This window comes from Macaca thibetana, chromosome 3, assembly GCF_024542745.1.
Source record: "Macaca thibetana thibetana isolate TM-01 chromosome 3, ASM2454274v1, whole genome shotgun sequence".
Taxonomy (NCBI): domain Eukaryota; kingdom Metazoa; phylum Chordata; class Mammalia; order Primates; family Cercopithecidae; genus Macaca; species Macaca thibetana.
Window position 1 is genome coordinate 20,632,013 of NC_065580.1, and position 16,706 is coordinate 20,648,718.

General features: G+C 45.3%; 1 long non-coding RNA gene across 1 annotated transcript in view; it reads right to left on the reverse strand.

Moving 5' to 3' along the window:
- Positions 1-3,005: 3,005 nt before the first annotated feature.
- The window catches only part of LOC126951140 (uncharacterized), an 87,456-nt gene continuing 73,755 nt past the window's right edge, over positions 3,006-16,706 (reverse strand). The window contains exon 5 of the long non-coding RNA XR_007724367.1: positions 3,006-3,062. This is a non-coding gene — a long non-coding RNA (uncharacterized LOC126951140). The remainder of the gene's footprint in view (positions 3,063-16,706) is intronic.

Here is a 16,706-nt window from a genome sequence, read left to right on the forward strand (position 1 = left end):
GGGTTTCACCAGGTTAGCCAGGATGGTCTCGATCTCCTGACCTTGCGATCCGCCCATCTCGGCCTCCCAAAGTGCTGGGATTACAGGCTTGAGCCACCGCGCCCGGCCGAGAGCACATGTGTTTTCATGAAGACTAATGCCGAGATAGGTAATGGATGAGGAAGAAATTTGGGCTTGACTGAAATAATGGGAGCTGTCTGTGAAGCCTTTGGCAGTATAGCCCAGGTAATTTGCTGAGCCTAATGGGTGTCAGGGTCAGTCCAAGTGAAAGCAAAGAGAGGCTATGATGAAGGGAGCTAAAGAACAGTAAAGAAAGCATGTTTGAAATCCAGAACAGAATAATGGGTTGTGGAGGGAGGTATTGAGGATAGGAGAGTATATAGCTTTGGCACCACAGGGTGGATAGGCAAGACAATTTGGCGGATAGGGTGCAGATCCTGTACTAACCTGTAAGGCTTGTCCAGTTTTTGGACAGGTAAAATTGGGGAATTGTAAGGAGAGTTTATAGGCTTTAAAAGGCCATGCTGTAACAGGCGAGTGAAAATGGGCTTTAATCCTTTTAAAGTGTGGCCAGGTAAGGGTGATTAGATTTTAATGGGATGGTAAGGGGTGCATGATTGGTCTCCAAGGAGGGAGTAGAGGTATTCTATACTTGTGGATTAAGGTGGGGAGATACAAGGGGAGGATGTGAAGGGGCTTTGAATTGGGGAAAAGGGCAGTAATGAGATGTGGCTGTAGCCTAGGAATAGTCAGGGAAGCAGATAATTTAGTTAAAATGTCTCAACCTAATCAGGGAGCTGGGCAGGTGGGGATAACTAAAAAGGAGTGCATAAAAGAATGTTGTCCAAGCTAGCACCAGGGTTTAAAGAGGTTTAGAAGACTGGCCGTCAATACCCATAACAGTTATGGAGGCAAGGGAAACAGGCCCTTGAAAAGAAGGTAATGTAGAGTGGGTAGCCTCCGTATTGATTAAGAAGGGGACGGACTTACCCTCCACTGGAAGAGTTACCCAAAGCATCTCTGATGGTACAGGAGGCTTCCAAGGCAATCGGACAGTGTCTGTGTTCAGCCATTAAGCCAAAAAGATCTGGGAAGGAGTCAGTCAGAGAGCCTTGGACCAGAGTTCCAGGGGCTCTGGGAGTGGCTGCCGGGTGAGTTGGACAGTCTGATTTCCAGTGGGGTCCCGCACAGATGGGACATGGCTTAAGAGGAATCCCAGGCTGCGGGCATTCCTTGGCCCAGTGGCCAGATTTCTGGCACTTGAAGCAAGATCCTGGGGGAGGTGGTCCTGGAGGAACGCCTCACCGCTGCGGTTCAGACGTTTTGAAGTTCTTGTGTGCTGGAGATGTGACTGGGGTTAGTCTCACATTTGCAACTCAGAAATACGTTGCTACTTGGCTGCCTCTACTCTATTATTGTACACCTTGAAGGTGTGGTTAATTAGGTCCTGTTGTGGGGTTTGAGGACCGGAATCTAATTTTTGGAGATTTTTCTAATGTCGGGAGTGGATTGGGTAATAAAATGCATATTGAGAATAAGATGGCGTTCCTCTGGGGTCTAGGACTGTAAAGCTTCTAAGGGTTGTTGCCAAACGGGCCATGAACTGGGCTGGGTTTTTATATTTGATGAAAAAGAGCCTCAATGCTAACTGATTTGGGAGAGGTCGGTTAAAGAAAAAGGAGCATTAACCTTGACTATGCCTTCAGCTCCAGCCACCTCCTTAAGAGGAAATTGTTGGGCAGGTGGGGGAGGACTAGTCGCAGAAAGAAACTGTAAGCCAGACTGGGTGTGAGACGGGGTGATAAAAGGATTATAGGGTGGGTGAGTGGAGTCTGAGGAAGAGTTGGGACCTGGATCTGCCTGGCAAGGAGCAGCCTGGGGAGAAGGGGAGAGGTCAGATGAGTCCCTAGAAAAGGATTCAAAGGACTCAGAGCTTGGGGTGGAGACTGAAGGAACAGACAGGAGAGAAAGAAGAAAGATTTGGGACGAGTCCGCATTGGGAGCCGAGACTAGGGAGGGACCAATGTGTAAAAGAATGCCTGGACATCAGGCACCTCCAACCATTTGCCCATTTTTCGACAAAAATTATCTAGATCTTGTAGGATAGACAAATCAAAAATGCCATTCTCTGGCCACTTGGAACTACTGTTGAGTTTGTATTGGGGCCAAGCAGTATTGCAGAAGAATATAAGGCATTTAAGTTTTAGGTCAGGTGTGAGTTGAAGAGGTTTTAAGTTCTTGAGAACACAGGCTAAGGGAGAAGAAAGGGGAATGGAGGGCAGAAGGTTGCCCATAGTGAAGGAGGCAAGTTTAAAGAGAAGGGTAGAGACATGGAGAAGGGGGTGGGGAGCAGCCCTGGGCTGCAGTATGGGTGAGCAGCCAAAGCAGGCGTCCCCGCAGTTGACTTGCCACCAGGGAATGTGGGTGAATGACCAAGGTAGGCGTCCCTGTGGTCGTCAGACACCAATGGAGTGTGGTGAATAATCAGGCAGGCGTCCGCGCAATGACTAAACACCAAGGGAAGGCTGTCTTCCTGAGCTGTGACCGGTGCCGGAGTTTTGGGTTCATGGATAAAAGGTGTCTCCTTTGTCTCTACTAGAAAGGAAAAAGAACTGGAATTGGAAGTACAGGGAGATTGCAGGGTAGCGAGAGAGGCTAGAGAAGAGAATGAAAAGACTGCTTATCCGATTTGAAATTGGTGAGATGTTCCTTGGGCTGGTTGGTCTGAGGACCTGAGGTCATAGGTGGATCTCTTCACGGAATGAGGGTGAGGACAGGGGACTGTTCTCCCAAAGGAGTCCCTCTGACCAGGTATTTGGCACCAAATGTCTCACGCGTCCATGTGAAGAGATCACCAAACAGGCTTTGTGTGAGCAACAAGGCTGTTTATTTCACTTGTGTGCAGGCGGGCTGAGTCTGAAAAGAGAGTCAGCAAAGTGTGGCAGGATTACATTATTTCTTATAGGTTTTGGGAAAGGTGGTAGAGTTAGGAGCAGTGTTTTGCAGGCAGGGGGTGGATCTCACAAAGTACATTCTCAAGGGTGGGGAGAATTACAAAGAACCTTCTTAAGGGTAGGGAGAATTACAAGAACCTTCTTAAGGGTGGGGGAGATACAAAGTACATTGATCAGTTAGGGTGGGGCAGAAACAAAGCACAGTAGTGGAATGTCATCAATTAAGGCTATTTTAACTTCTTTTGTGGATCTTCAGTTGATTAAAGGCTTCTGGATGTACACATGCAGGTCACAGGGGATATGATGGTTTAGCTTGGGCTCAGAGGCCTGACACTGACCTCGTGATCCACCTGCTTCAGCCTCCCAAAGTGCTGGGATTGCAGTTGTGAGCCACTGCGCCCGACCAATAAATTGAACTTTATTAAAAACAAACAAACTCTTTTCAGCTCTTTGAAGGTCATTGTTAAAAAAGATGAAAGGATGAGTCACTGGCTGGGAAAAACACATTCCTGATAAAAGAGTTATATGTAGGCTATAAAAACGATGTTCACAACTAATAATAAAACAATCCAATTACAAAGGAAGCAGCCTGGGCACAGTGGCTCACACCTGTAATACCAGCATTTTGGGAGACTGAGGCAGAAGGATGGCTTAAGTCCAGGAGTTCAAGAGCAGCCTAAGCAACATAGTGAGACTCCATCTCTACAAAATTAGGAAAGTTAGCTGGGCGTGGTGGCATATGCCTGTAGTCTCAACTACTTGGGAGGCTGAGCCAGGAGGGTTGATTGAGCTTGCAAGGGGAGACTGCAGTGAGTTGTGATCATGCCACTGCACTCCAGCCTGGGAGACAGAGTGAGATACTGTCTCAAAAAACAACAAAAAAGTGAACAAAGATTTAAATACTTTACCAAAGAATAAGTACAAATGGCAAAAAAGCACAAAAATGCTCAACATTGGGCTGGCACAGTGGCTCATACATGTAAACCCAGCACTTTGGGAGGCCAAAGCAGGCAGATCACTTGAGGTCAGGAATTTGAGATCAACTTGGCCAACAAGGCAAAACCCAGTCTCTATTAAAAATGCAAAAATTAGCTGTGCATGGCGGTGTACACCTGTAATCCCAGCTAGTTGGGAGGCTGAGGCACGAGAATTGCTCAAACCCAGGAGTCAGGAGCGGCACTGAGCTGAGATCACACCACTGCACTCCAGCCTGGGTTACAGAGCAAGATTCTGTCTCAAAAAAAAAACAAAAAAACTCAACATTATTAGTCATTAGGGAGATACAAGTTAAAACTGCAATGAGATATCCCTATATACCTATTAGAATGAATAAAACTCCCTAACTCTGACAATACCAAGTACTGTGGATGCAACTGTGATTCCTTTACGTTGCTAGTAGTGTCGACTGAAAGATTAAATAGCAGACCCTGTAACTTAAAGATTATTTTTTGAGAGAGAGACTCTGTCTCGATAATAATAATAATAGAATTGTTAAACATAAAAAGTATCCGGGCAGCTGCTGGCACTTATGGCCTATGAAGAAAACATCGAGTATTATACAGATTCAGTTACAGGGATTAGTGAAAAGACTGCTTAGTTAAGCGAGTCGACTCTTTACCTACCTCATTCTTTGATCTATTTGATTTTAGGTGGTTTGGTTTACGGGATCACTGGGTAAGGCGCATATTCCAAACTGTTGGTATTATCCTCCGGATAGTCATAATAGTAGTCTGGTGTGTACTGTATTCTCTGAAAGGTTTTAAGTGTTTGCATGCAGCCGTCCCTAGAATGTCAAATGGTTTTTCTCCAATTGGAATGACAAGAGCTGAAAGAAATGTGTGACCCTGAGGACACCTTAACTTATGGATGATATGCTGAGACCAGAAACTCAAAATGATGGTAACTGAGTTACCGAAGGCCCTAAGTTTTGGACACGCTCACCTAAATGAGAACCTGATCAAAAATTTTAAACAAAATTATGAGAGGCCATTGTTTTGGACTGAGCTCACCCACTAGGCCCCAACAGACCAAAGCAAACCAAAATGGAGTCGGTTGTGCTAAATGTGACATAATCAAACTAAGACTTTAAGGAAACACATAGATCCTAGGACAGACTGGATTTTGTTTTTCTCCTGTGAACAGGATGTTCCAGCATAAGGAGGTACCCTCTGCTTTAGCCCTTATTCCTACCTTGCAAAACCCACTGTTTTACTCAGTAGGTTTCAAGACCCAATAAGTGCCTTTATGATGGTGACTAAAGTTTTGGTTAATCTCTTAAAATTGAGAAAACGGTCAAAAGGAGGGAATTATTAAAGTGAATAAAATATGGCCCAAGAAGGACTCCGTACTTCTATATTTGAGTCCATATGGATGAACTGCAAGCTAACTTAATAGGTAGACAAGATTGAAAACCTAACCTAGGAGTATGTGCCTGTAGCAATCACTGAGTCCTGGCCAAACCTAGCAGCCTTACTTCAACCACTCATACACTGCTGAGTGTTCAAATGAGGCAAATGCCAACCTGTATCCAATCTAGCTGTTTTTGTACCTCACTTACAATTTCTGTACGTCACTTTACCTTTTTTGTCTATACATTTACTCTGACCATGAGGCACCCCTGAGTCTGTCTGAGTTTGCTGTGATTCTGGGGGCTGCCCAATTCGTGAATTGTTCATTGCTCAATTATGCTCCTTTACATTTATTTCAGCGGATGTTTTTCTTTTAACAACGTGCATACAAAGGAGCCTTCAGAATAAAGACCCAACTTCCCAGTGGGTTACAGAAATTCATATACCATTTAGAGGTTACAGAAAGAATGGGGGCTTGGATTCCGGTAAAACAGTTTGTGGGAAGGGAGGAAAAAGTGGCTTGGCTAGCAAAGGTGGTCTTCTTGTTATATAGATGAAGCCTCCCTCAGAGAGAACAGATGGTAAATGTTTCCTTTCAGACTTTTAAAGGTGTCAGATGCTCAATCTCTACTGGATTCAGGAAAGAGATAGAAATGGAGAGGTCATGGCTGCATTAGTGGAGAATTTTTATAGATCCAAATTTTCCCCACTTAAGACACTTTAGCAAGGCCATTTCTGTTTGCTAGCCAAGCAGCAGCCATTTCAAAACATGTCAAATAAATATATTTTGGGTTAAAAAATTTTTTTTTTTTTTTTTGAGACAGAGTCTCGCTCTGTCGCCCGGGCTGGAGTGCAGTGGCCGGATCTCAGCTCACTGCAAGCTCCGCCTCCCAGGTTTACACCATTCTCCTGCCCAGCCTCCCGAGTAGCTGGGACTACAGGCGCCCGCCACCTCCCCCGGCTAGTGTTTTTTTTTTGTATTTTTTAGTAGAGACGGGGTTTCACCGTGTTAGCCAGGATGGTCTCGATCTCCTGACCTCGTGATCCGCCCGTCTTGGCCTCCCAAAGTGCTGGGATTACAGGCTTGAGCCACCGCGCCCGGCAGGGTTAAAATATTTTAATTTTTGTTTTTGTTTTTGTTTTTGTTTTTAGAGACAGAGTTTTGATGTGTCATCCAGGCTGGAGTGCATTGGCAAGATCCCAGTTCATTGCAACCTCCGCCTCCCAGGTTCAAGTGATTCTCATGCCTCAGCCTCCCAAGTAACTTGAATTACAGGTGCCTGCCACCATGACCGGCTAGTTTTTGTATTTTTTTTTTTTTTTTTTTTTTTTAGACAGAGTCTCACTCTGTCACCAGACTGGAGTACAGTGGTGCGATCTCAGGTCACTGCAACCTCTGCCTCCAGGGTTCAAGCGATTCCTCTGCCTCAACCTCCTGAGTAGCTGGGACTGCAGGCACCCGCCACCATGCCCAGCTAATTTTTTGTACTTTAGTAGAGGTGGGGTTTCACCATGTTGGTCAAGATGGTCTTGATCTCCTGACCCTGTGATCCGCCCGCCTCAGCCTTCCAAAGTTGTGGGATTACAGGTATGAACCACCGTGCCCAGCCTAATTTTTGTATTTTAAGTAGAGATGGGGTTTCACCATGTTGCCCAGGCTAGTCTTGAACTTCTGACCTCAGGTGATCCACCCGCCTCAGCTTCCGATAGTACTGGGATTACAGGTGTGATCCACTGTGCCTGGCCAAAATATTTTAATTTTTTTCACTGTCAAATAAAAAACAACTCCTGAATTTAGGTAAGGAAATACAGTAGTCCCCACCCCCTCCATCTGCATATGTCCCAGGACCCCTAGTGGATGCCTGAAACTGCAGAAGTACACAATTCTATGTATAATGTTTTCTCAATCTGATAATGCAGACAGCTACTAAGTGATTTCTGAGTGGGCAGTGTAGACAACATGAATCCACTGGACAAATGGCTGATCCACTTCCCAGGTTGAATGGTGTGGAATTTCATCATGCTACTCAGAACAGTGTGCAATTTAAAACTCGTGAATTTTTTATTTATGGAATTTTCCATTAAGATACTACTTTCAGATGGAGATTGACCTCAGGTAACTGGAACCTCAGAAAGCAAAACAGTGTATAAGCCAGGGTGGGGCAACAGTACTTTGAAAGGATAATTGGTAGAGGAGGAGGAAAAGAGACTATTTCCAACTGGAAGAACGCTCTTGCCCTAAGATCTCCAAGTGTCCCCAGGGTTGGACAGAAAGAGCTTTTCTATTGTAGGGAAAGTAAATGAGGCTAGAAAGGTGTGGGGAAGTGGGGTGAAAGGATGGAGGTGGTCTGATGGAAAGAAAACGTTTTAGACTGAGGTCAGCTTATTCTTGGGTGGGTTCTATAAGGAAGGGTTGTATACTGGCTCAGGCTGAAGGTGGATCAAAGTTCAAGAGCCTGGGAAGTAGGAGAGAAACTTGAAGTCTGGTTAAAAGCCCTAGCTTTGGCCAGGTGCAATGGCCAAACTTTGGGAGGCCGAGGCAGCAAGGCTTCTTGATTCGAGGAGTTCAAGCCTGGGTAAAATGATGAGACCCCATTTCTACCAAAAAAAAAAAAAAAAAAAAAAAAGAAGAAGTTTAAAGTTAGCCAGGTGTGGTGAGGCATGCCTATAGTCAGCTATTTGAGAGGCTCAGGTGGAATGATGGCTTAAGCCCAGGAGTTCAAGGCTGCAATGAGCTGTGATGGTGCCACTGCATTCAAGTCTGGGTAATACTTAGGACCCAGCAAACTTCTTAGGCAAAAAGGAAGCTTAATCAGAGGCTGAGTCCTTGAACACCCTCTTCCAAATGAATAGCTGTTACTACCATTACCCATCAACCAGATCCCCAGGGAAAGGTAAATGGCCTCACGCGTCTTCCAAGGGCTGCCCCCACAGGACATTCATGAGAAATTCTTTGCTGGCCTCCCATAAACCTGGACATGCCAATCGCAAATCAGGTCAACAATCTAAGTCTAGCTCCTAAAACTGATCATGTCTATTAACAAGCTTAGTAAAGCCAGGAATCATTTCCTCCACCTACCCAACAATATCTTCATAATTGACTTCTTTACTTCCTTTTCCTGTTGAAACTTTCACCTTATCTTATGTAAAATGTAGACTTGGCACTAACTAAAGTCTTACAGGAATGTGGTTGTTTGTCTTACTGTCTACTCTATATGTCTCCCCAGCCCTTAAGGAAATATATAAATACGAAACCTCCTCAAAATCTCTTCCAAAAAACAGCCACAAGTGTGTCTATGGCTTGTGTTTTTTCCTGGACACACCTTAAAACTGGCTTGATAAACCTTGATGATGGAGACCTATGCCTCAGTCGTTCATTTCAGTTGTTCAACTAATCCTTCAGGAGGCAACACATGGGAATTTGGAGGGTGTGTGTCTGGTTTTGTTATGGGTAAACAAGGGAGATATCTGAGTCTCTTGGGGAAGGGTCCTTCTTTGCAATAAGTTGTTTCCCGGAACATAAGAGGTTGGGAGATTTCTTAATCATCGCTGTTATCTGAGATCACAGGGCTTAGGCAAAACTCAACATTGTTATTGCACAACTTTTTTGCTTGTCAAAATTCAGATCTATGCACCTTAAAAGAATGTATTTTACTCTACCATGATGAGAAAGAAAATAAACTTTTTTTCTGAGAAATGTGAGCCCCACTTAATGGTCAGACCCAGAGAGGCACTGAAATGCAACAGCAGTCACGTCTCACTACCCGCTTAGGCTAAGTAATTACCTCTTGAAGCCACTTGGTATGTGGGCTCCAGACTGACAGACGCCAAGTAGCCATAAAATGCCACATGCTGGACACCATAACTCATACTCTGTAGTTCAACAATGTATAGCCAATCACAAACCAATGCTATTTCTCTAAACCAGTAAGAATTCCTCTGAGACAACTTTGGACCAGCCCATTCCTGGTCCCCATTGTCTTTAAAATCCTGCTGTAACAAAGGCTGAACAGTAGACTTTTCAGAGAAACTTGGAAGTGTGTCGTGGGCTGCAGTCCTCAACATTGGCCCAAATAAACTCCCTTCATTTATTTTGCCTCAGATTCTTATTGAGTTTGATAATAACTATACCTCAATAAATCTGATTCATTTTATAATTGTTTTCTTTTTTTTTTTTTTTTTTTTTGGTAGAGACAGAGTCTCATTCTGTTGCCCAGGCTGGAGTACAGCGGTGCCATCATAGTGTTACTGGAAAGAGGTCCTGATCCAGACCCCAAGAAAGGGTTCTTGGGTCACACGCAAGAAAGCATTTGAGGCAACTCCATAAAGCAAAAATTAAAACAAAAATCAAAACTGAAATGAAATAAAGCAAATCCATGGAGCAAGAAGAAAGCAAGTTTATTAAGAAAGTAAACAAATAAAAGAATGGCTACTCCATAGGCAGAGCAGCAGCACGGGCTGCTGGTTTTTTTGTTTTTTTTTTTTGAGATGGAGTCTTGCTCTGTCACCCAGGCTGAAGTGCAGTGGCGCGATCTCAGCTCACTACAAACTCTGCCTCCTGGGTTCAAGCGATTCTCCTGTCTCAGCCTCCTGAGTAGCTGGGATTATAGGCATGATCCAACGCAGCCAGCCTAGTTGGCTATTTTTATGGTTGTTTTTTGAGCATATGCTAACCAAGGAGGGAATTATTCATGATTTTTCCAGGAAAGGGGTAGGGATTTCCCAGAACTGAGGGTTTCTTCCCTTTTTAGACTATGTAGGGTTACTTCTGTACATTGCCATGGTATTCATCCACTGTCATGTCGCTGGTGTGAGTGTCTTTTAGCATTCGAATGCATTGTAATTAGCAGATAATGAGCAGTGACGACTACCAGAGGTCACTCTCACTGCCATCTTGGTTTTGGTAGGTTTTGGCCGGCTTCTTTACCCCATCCTGTTTCATCAGCACGGTCTTTATGACCTGTATCTGGTCCTGCCGACCTCCTATCTCATCCCATGACTAAGAATACCTAACCTCTTGGGAATGTGGCCCAGCAGGTCTCAGTCTCATTTTATAGCCCCTATTTAAGATGGAGTCCTTTTGGACTCTAACAATAGCTCACAGAAGCCTTGAATTTCTGAGCTCGAGTAATCCCCCCACCTCAGCCTTCCAAGTAGCTGTAACTACCAGTGCCTGCCACCATGCCTGGCCAATTTTAAAATTTTTTTGTAGAGACAGTGTCTTGCTATATTCCTCAGGCTGGTCTTGAACTCCTGGGCTCGAGTGACCCTCTAACCTTGGCTTCTCCAAGTGCTGGGATTACAGGGATGAGCCACCACACCTGGCCTTTTAAAATTAAATTAAAACTTTTTCTCAAGGCAGGTTAGTTTAATTTTATAGAAGGATACCTTCAAACAATACAAATGACACAATTAGAGAGAACAGTTATGAAACAAGGAGACGAATACTGATTATAACTTTTTCTCACAACAGGGGGTTACTTACTTCTGCGATTATTGATCCAAGCTTGACAATTCAGAGATTAGATAAAATGAAAGCTAAATTATCTTTCACATTTAGTACTGTCTCAAAAGAACTCTGATGGCAGAATTCTGATCATTTTGAGACAGAACTGCACCTAAAACTTGGCAGAATTTTCTTTATCGCAAGGCCCAGTAGATGAACGAATTTAAACATCAGGTGAAAACACCCAGCCAGGCACGGTGGCTCACACCTGTAATCCCAGCACTTTGGGAGGCCGAGGCAGATGGATCACCTGAGGACAGGAGTTCGAGACCAACCTGGCCAACATAGTGAAACCCTGTCTCTACTAAAAATACAAAAATTAGCCAGGTGTAGTGGCAGATGCCTATAGTCCCAGCTACTTGGGAGGCTGAGGCAGGAGAATTGCTTGAACCCAGGAGATGGATGTTGCAGTGAACTGGGACTGTGCCACTGCACTCCAGTGTACCATTATGTTAAGACCATTTTCTCTTTTTGCTGTAGCTTCTCATGGTGGTAGCATTGGAGTGGTTATAAGCATTTTTGAAATTGGGCAAGAGGGAAGATGAATTGGGGCTACATTTAGGCCTGATTTAATGGAATATATTTACATGTTTTGTAGTTAGTTTGATAAATAATAATGATCTGTGATCCTAATGTCTCAAAATGGAGTTACTCATGTTAGGTGGCATTAACACCACAGTAAAATTGCTTTTCTTTACTTTTTTTTTTTTCTTTGAGATGGGGTCTCACTCTGTTGCCCAGCTAGGGTGCAGTGGTGCAATCATGGCTCAGCTCAGTGTAGCCTCGAACTGCTGGGCTCAAGCCATCCTCCTGCCTCAGCCTCCCCAGTAGCTGGGACTACAGGTGCACGCCTCTGCACCCAGCTATTATTTTGATTTTGTTGTTGCTGTTGCTGTTTTGAGATGGAGTTTTGCTCTTGTTGCCTGGGCTGGAAGGTAATGGTGCGATCTCGGCTCACTGCAACCTCTGCTTCCCAGGTTCAAACGATTCTCCTGCCTCAGCCTCCTGAGTAGCTGGGAATTTTTTTTTTTAACTGCTTTTTATACAGTAGTTGCATTGTGGGCTTGGCGTGGTGGCTCATGCCTGTAATTTCAACACTTTGGAGGCTGAGGAGGGAGGATTGCTTGACTAGCCTGGGAAACATAGTAAGACCTCATCTCTACAAAAAGTTAGTGGGGCATGGCGGCACACCTGTAGTCCCAGCTATTCAGGAGGCTGAGGAGGATCGCTTGAGCTTCAGATACCAAGGCTGCAGTGACCTGTAATCACACCACTTAATCTAGCCTGGGCAACAGAGGGAGACCTTGTCTTTTTTTTTTTTTGAGACGGAGTTTCGCTCTGTCCTCCAGGCTGGAGGCAGTGGTGCACGGTCTCTGCTCACTGCAAGCTCCGCCTCCGGGGTTCACGCCATTCTCCTGCCTCAGCCAACCGAGTAGCTGGGACTACAGGAGCCTGCCACCACGCCCAGCTAATTTTTTATATTATTTTTAGTAGGGACGCGGTTTCACTGTGTTAGCCAGGATGGTCTGGATCTCCTGACCTCGTGATCCGCCAGTCTTGGCCTCCCAAAGTGCTGGGATTACAGGCGTGAGCCACCGCGCCCGGCCAGGAGACCTTATCTTAAAAAAAACAAAAACAAACAAACTGGCCAGGTGCGGTGGCTCATGCCTGTAATCACAGCACTTTGAGAGGCCGAGGTGGGTGGGTTACTTGAGGTTAGGAGTTTGAGACCAGCCTGGCCAACATGGTGAAACTTTGTTTCTACTAAAAATACAAAAATTAGCTGGGCATGGTGGTACACACCTGTAATCCCAGCTACTTGGGAGGCTGAGGCATGAGAATCATTTGGACCTGGGACGCAGAGGTTGCAGTGTGCCGAGATCGCGCTACTGTATTCCACCCTGGGCAACAAAAGTGAAACTCCGTCTCAAAACAACAAAAAACAAAACAAAACAAAAAACAGACATAATGATAAGAGTGTGGTGAATGTGTGCTTGACTCTGTGTGTGTGTGTGTGTGTGTGTGTATGTGCGTGTGTGACTCTCTCAATAAACTGGGAACTTGAGAATTGCTCCTTGCCTTATAGGTCATCATGAAATCTTTCTTAAACCCCAAAGAATCTGGTTAACATAACAATTAACACAACATAGCTCCATAGTTATTGTTCACCACCTTATATTATATTAGAAATGAATTCCAGTAATTCTAGCCACTGTGATAACTCATCTGGCTTTCTTCGTGCACGTGCACAAGACCAGAGCTTGTATCCCAACAGGAATGTGTGCTATGGGGTGCAGCGCTGGGAGTCACTGTGGTAGTTGAGGAGATGTAACATTTGCAACGTGTGGAGCCTGATGCAAGTATGTAGAAATTGTTCCAAATATCCATCATATAACTTTTTTTCTATCTGCCACAAACAGTCTGACATCATATAAAATTATAGATAGATAATTTGCTTCTCATTAATACCTAGTCAAGACTATCAACAATAATTTTTTTTTTTTGATCAGCCAGGCGCAGTGGCTCACGCCTATAATCCCAGCACTTTGGGAGGCTGAGGCAGGCAGATCACAAGGTCAGGAGTTCAAGACCAGCCTGGCCAATGTGGTGAAACCCTGTCTCTACTAAAAAAATATACAAAAATTAGCTGGGTGTGGTGGCGTACCCCTGTAGTCCCAGCTACTCAGGAGGCTGAGGCAGGAGAATCGCTTGAGCCTGGGAGGGGGAGGTTGCTGTGAGCCAAGACAGTGCCACTGCACTCCAGCCTGGGCGACAGAGTGAGACTCTGTCTCAAAAAAAAAAAAGTTATATTACAGGTCGAGTATGGTGGCTCACACCTATAATCCCTGTATTTTGGGAGGCTGAGGCAGGAGGATCACTTGAGCACAGAAGTTTGAGTCCAGCCAGAGCAACATAGTGAGAATTGGTCTCTACAAAAAATAAAAAATTATGACCGTGCATGGTGGTTCATGCCTGTAATGCCAGCACTTTGGGAGGCCAAGGTGGGCAGAGCACTTGAGGTCAGTAGTTCGAGGCCAGCCTGACCAACACGGTAAAACCCCATATCTACTAAAAATACAAAAATTGACCAGGCATGGTGGCATGCGCCTGTAGTCCCAGCTACTTGGGAGGCTGAGATGGGAGAATCACTTGAACCTGGGAGGCAGAGGATACAGTGAGGCGAGATAGTGCCACTGACCTCCAGCCCGGGCAACAGAGTGAGACTCCATTTCAAAAATAAATAAATAAATAAATAAATAATTAGCTGCGTGTGGTGGTGCACACCTGTAGTCCCAGCTACCTGGAAGGCTGCGGTGGGAGGATCGCTTGAGCCCAGGAGGTCAAGGGTGTAGTGAATTGTGATCACACCATTACACTTCAGTCTGAGTGACAGAGAAAGACCCTGCTTAAAAAAGAAAAGTTGTATCACAAAGATATTATTATATGAAGAAGCAATTGAGCAGTGGTGTATTTTGAGGATCTTCTGCTGTCTTGAAAATCTGAGAGTAAGAAATTATTTTTTTGAAATCAAGTCTTGGATCCTTTATATTTCCTCTGTTTCTTTAAAATCTGACAAATGCCCTTTAAAGCTCACCTCTTTTTATCTGTATCTTATAGGCAGCCAACAGAAGGCATGCAGTGTTTGCAGTATTCTGCCTGGAAATCTCCTAAGCTGGATCATTGAGTAGATTAGGTATGTGCTGTATTTTCCATGTTGTTGTAGGCAAGAGCATGCTGAACTTGCTGCTACTACTGCATCATAAGGGTCTTCTTGCCTTCATCTTTCTTTCCTTCTTTTTTCTTCTTTCTTCTTTCTTCTTCTTTCCTTCCTTCTTTCGTTCCTTCTTCCCTTCCTTCCTTCTTCCCTTCCTTCCTTCTTCCCTTCCTTCCTTCTTCCCTTCCTTCCTTCTTCCCTTCCTTCCTTCTTCCCTTCCTTCCTTCTTTCCTTCCTTTCTTCCTTTCCTTCCTTCCTCTCCTTCCTTTCCTTTCCTTTCCTTCCTTTCCTTTCCTTCCCTCCCTCCCTCCCTGCCTCCCTCCCTCCCTGCCTGCCTGCCTCCCTGCCTGCCTCCCTCCCTCCCTTCCTTCCTTCCTTCCTGCCTTCCTGTGTTCCTGCTTTCCTACCTTCCTGCCTGCCTTCCTGTCTGCCTTTCTCTCTCTCTCTTTTCTTTCTCTTCTTTTCTTTTCTTTCTCTTCTTTTCTTTTCTTTCTCACTCTGTCTCTCAGGCTGGAGTGTAGTGGCACGATCTCGGCTCACTGCAACCTCTTCTGGCTCCCAGGTTCAAGCAATTCTCCCACCTCAGCCTCCCTGGTAGTTACGACTACAGGCATGGGTCACCATGCCCGGCTTATTTTTGTATTTTTCAGAGAGGGGTTTCACCATATTGGCCAGGCTGGTGTGGAAACTCCTGACCTCAAGTGGTCCGTTCGCCTCAGCCTCCCAAAGTGCTGGGATTACAGCCACTGCCCCTGGCTGCCTTTGTCTTTCATTTTCTTTCTACTTTTTTTTTTTTTTTTTTTTTTTTGAGACAAAGTATCACTCTGTTGCCCAGGCTGGAGTGCAGTGGTGCTATCTTGGCTCACTGCAACCTCCACCTTCCAAGTTCAAGCGATTCTCCTGTCTCAGCCTCCCGTGTAGCTGGGATTATAGGCATGCACCACCACGCCCGGCTACTTTTTCTATTTTTAGTAGAGATGAGGTTTTGCCATGTTGGCCAGGCTGCTCTCAAACTCCTGATCTCAGGTGATCCACCTGCCTCGGCCTCCTGCAGCACTGGGATTACAGGCGTGACCCATTGCACCCAGACTGCCTTCATCTTTAATAACGTTTTTCCTCCCTTTATGCTATCAGCCCTCTCCAACAGGCTCTTCTAGGCTCTTTCAGTGTTCCTTAACCACCTCCTCAAGGTCCTTCTAGCATCCTCTTGATGCCTAGTGTTAAGGCTAAGGCTAGCCTGGGCAACATAGAGAGACCCCCATTCTTTTTTTTTTTTTTTTTTTTTTTTTTTTGAGACGGAGTCTCGCTCTGTAGCCCAGGCTGGAGTGCAGTGGCCGGATCTCAGCTCACTGCAAGCTCCGCCTCCCGGGTTCACGCCATTCTCCGGCCTCAGCCTCCCGAGTAGCTGGGAGTACAGGCGCCCGCCACCTCGCCCGGCTAGTTTTTTTGTATTTCTTAGTAGAGACGGGGTTTCACCGTGTTATCCAGGATGGTCTCGATCTCCTGACCTCGTGATCCACCCGTCTCAGCCTCCCAAAGTGCTGGGATTACAGGCTTGAGCCACCGCGCCCTGCCGAGACCCCCATTCTTAAAAAAGTTAGCTGGGTGTGGTGGTGCACCCTGTAGTCCCAGCTACTTGAGAAGCCAAGGTGGGAGGATCACTTTGGCCCAGGAGTTTGAGGTTGCAGTAAGCCATGATCATACCACTGTACACCAGCCTGAATGACAGAGCAAAGCCCTGTTAAAAAATAATAATAATAATGCTGACTAGGTGTGGTGGCTTAGGCCTGTGATCCCAGCACTTTGGGAGACTGAGGTGGGTGGATCACTTGTGCTCAGAAGTTCAAGACAACCTGGGCAATATAGTGAGATACCCATCTCTACAAAAAATACAAAAAATTAGCTGGGCATGGTGGCAAGTGCCTGTAGTCCCAACTACTTGGGAGGCTGAGGTGGGAGCATCATTGCACCTGGGAGGTGGAGGTTGCAGTGAGCTATGATCTTGCCACTGTACTCCAGCCCGGGTGACCCTGTCTCAGAGAAAAAATAAAAAGCTAATGCTACCTGTTTTAGGTGTTGGATACAGCAGCACTGCATTTTTAGGTAACAAAATATGTTCTTGGTTATTTTTTGTGTGTAACAATTGAGGACTGCAAAAACTGGCTCACACCTATAATCTTAGC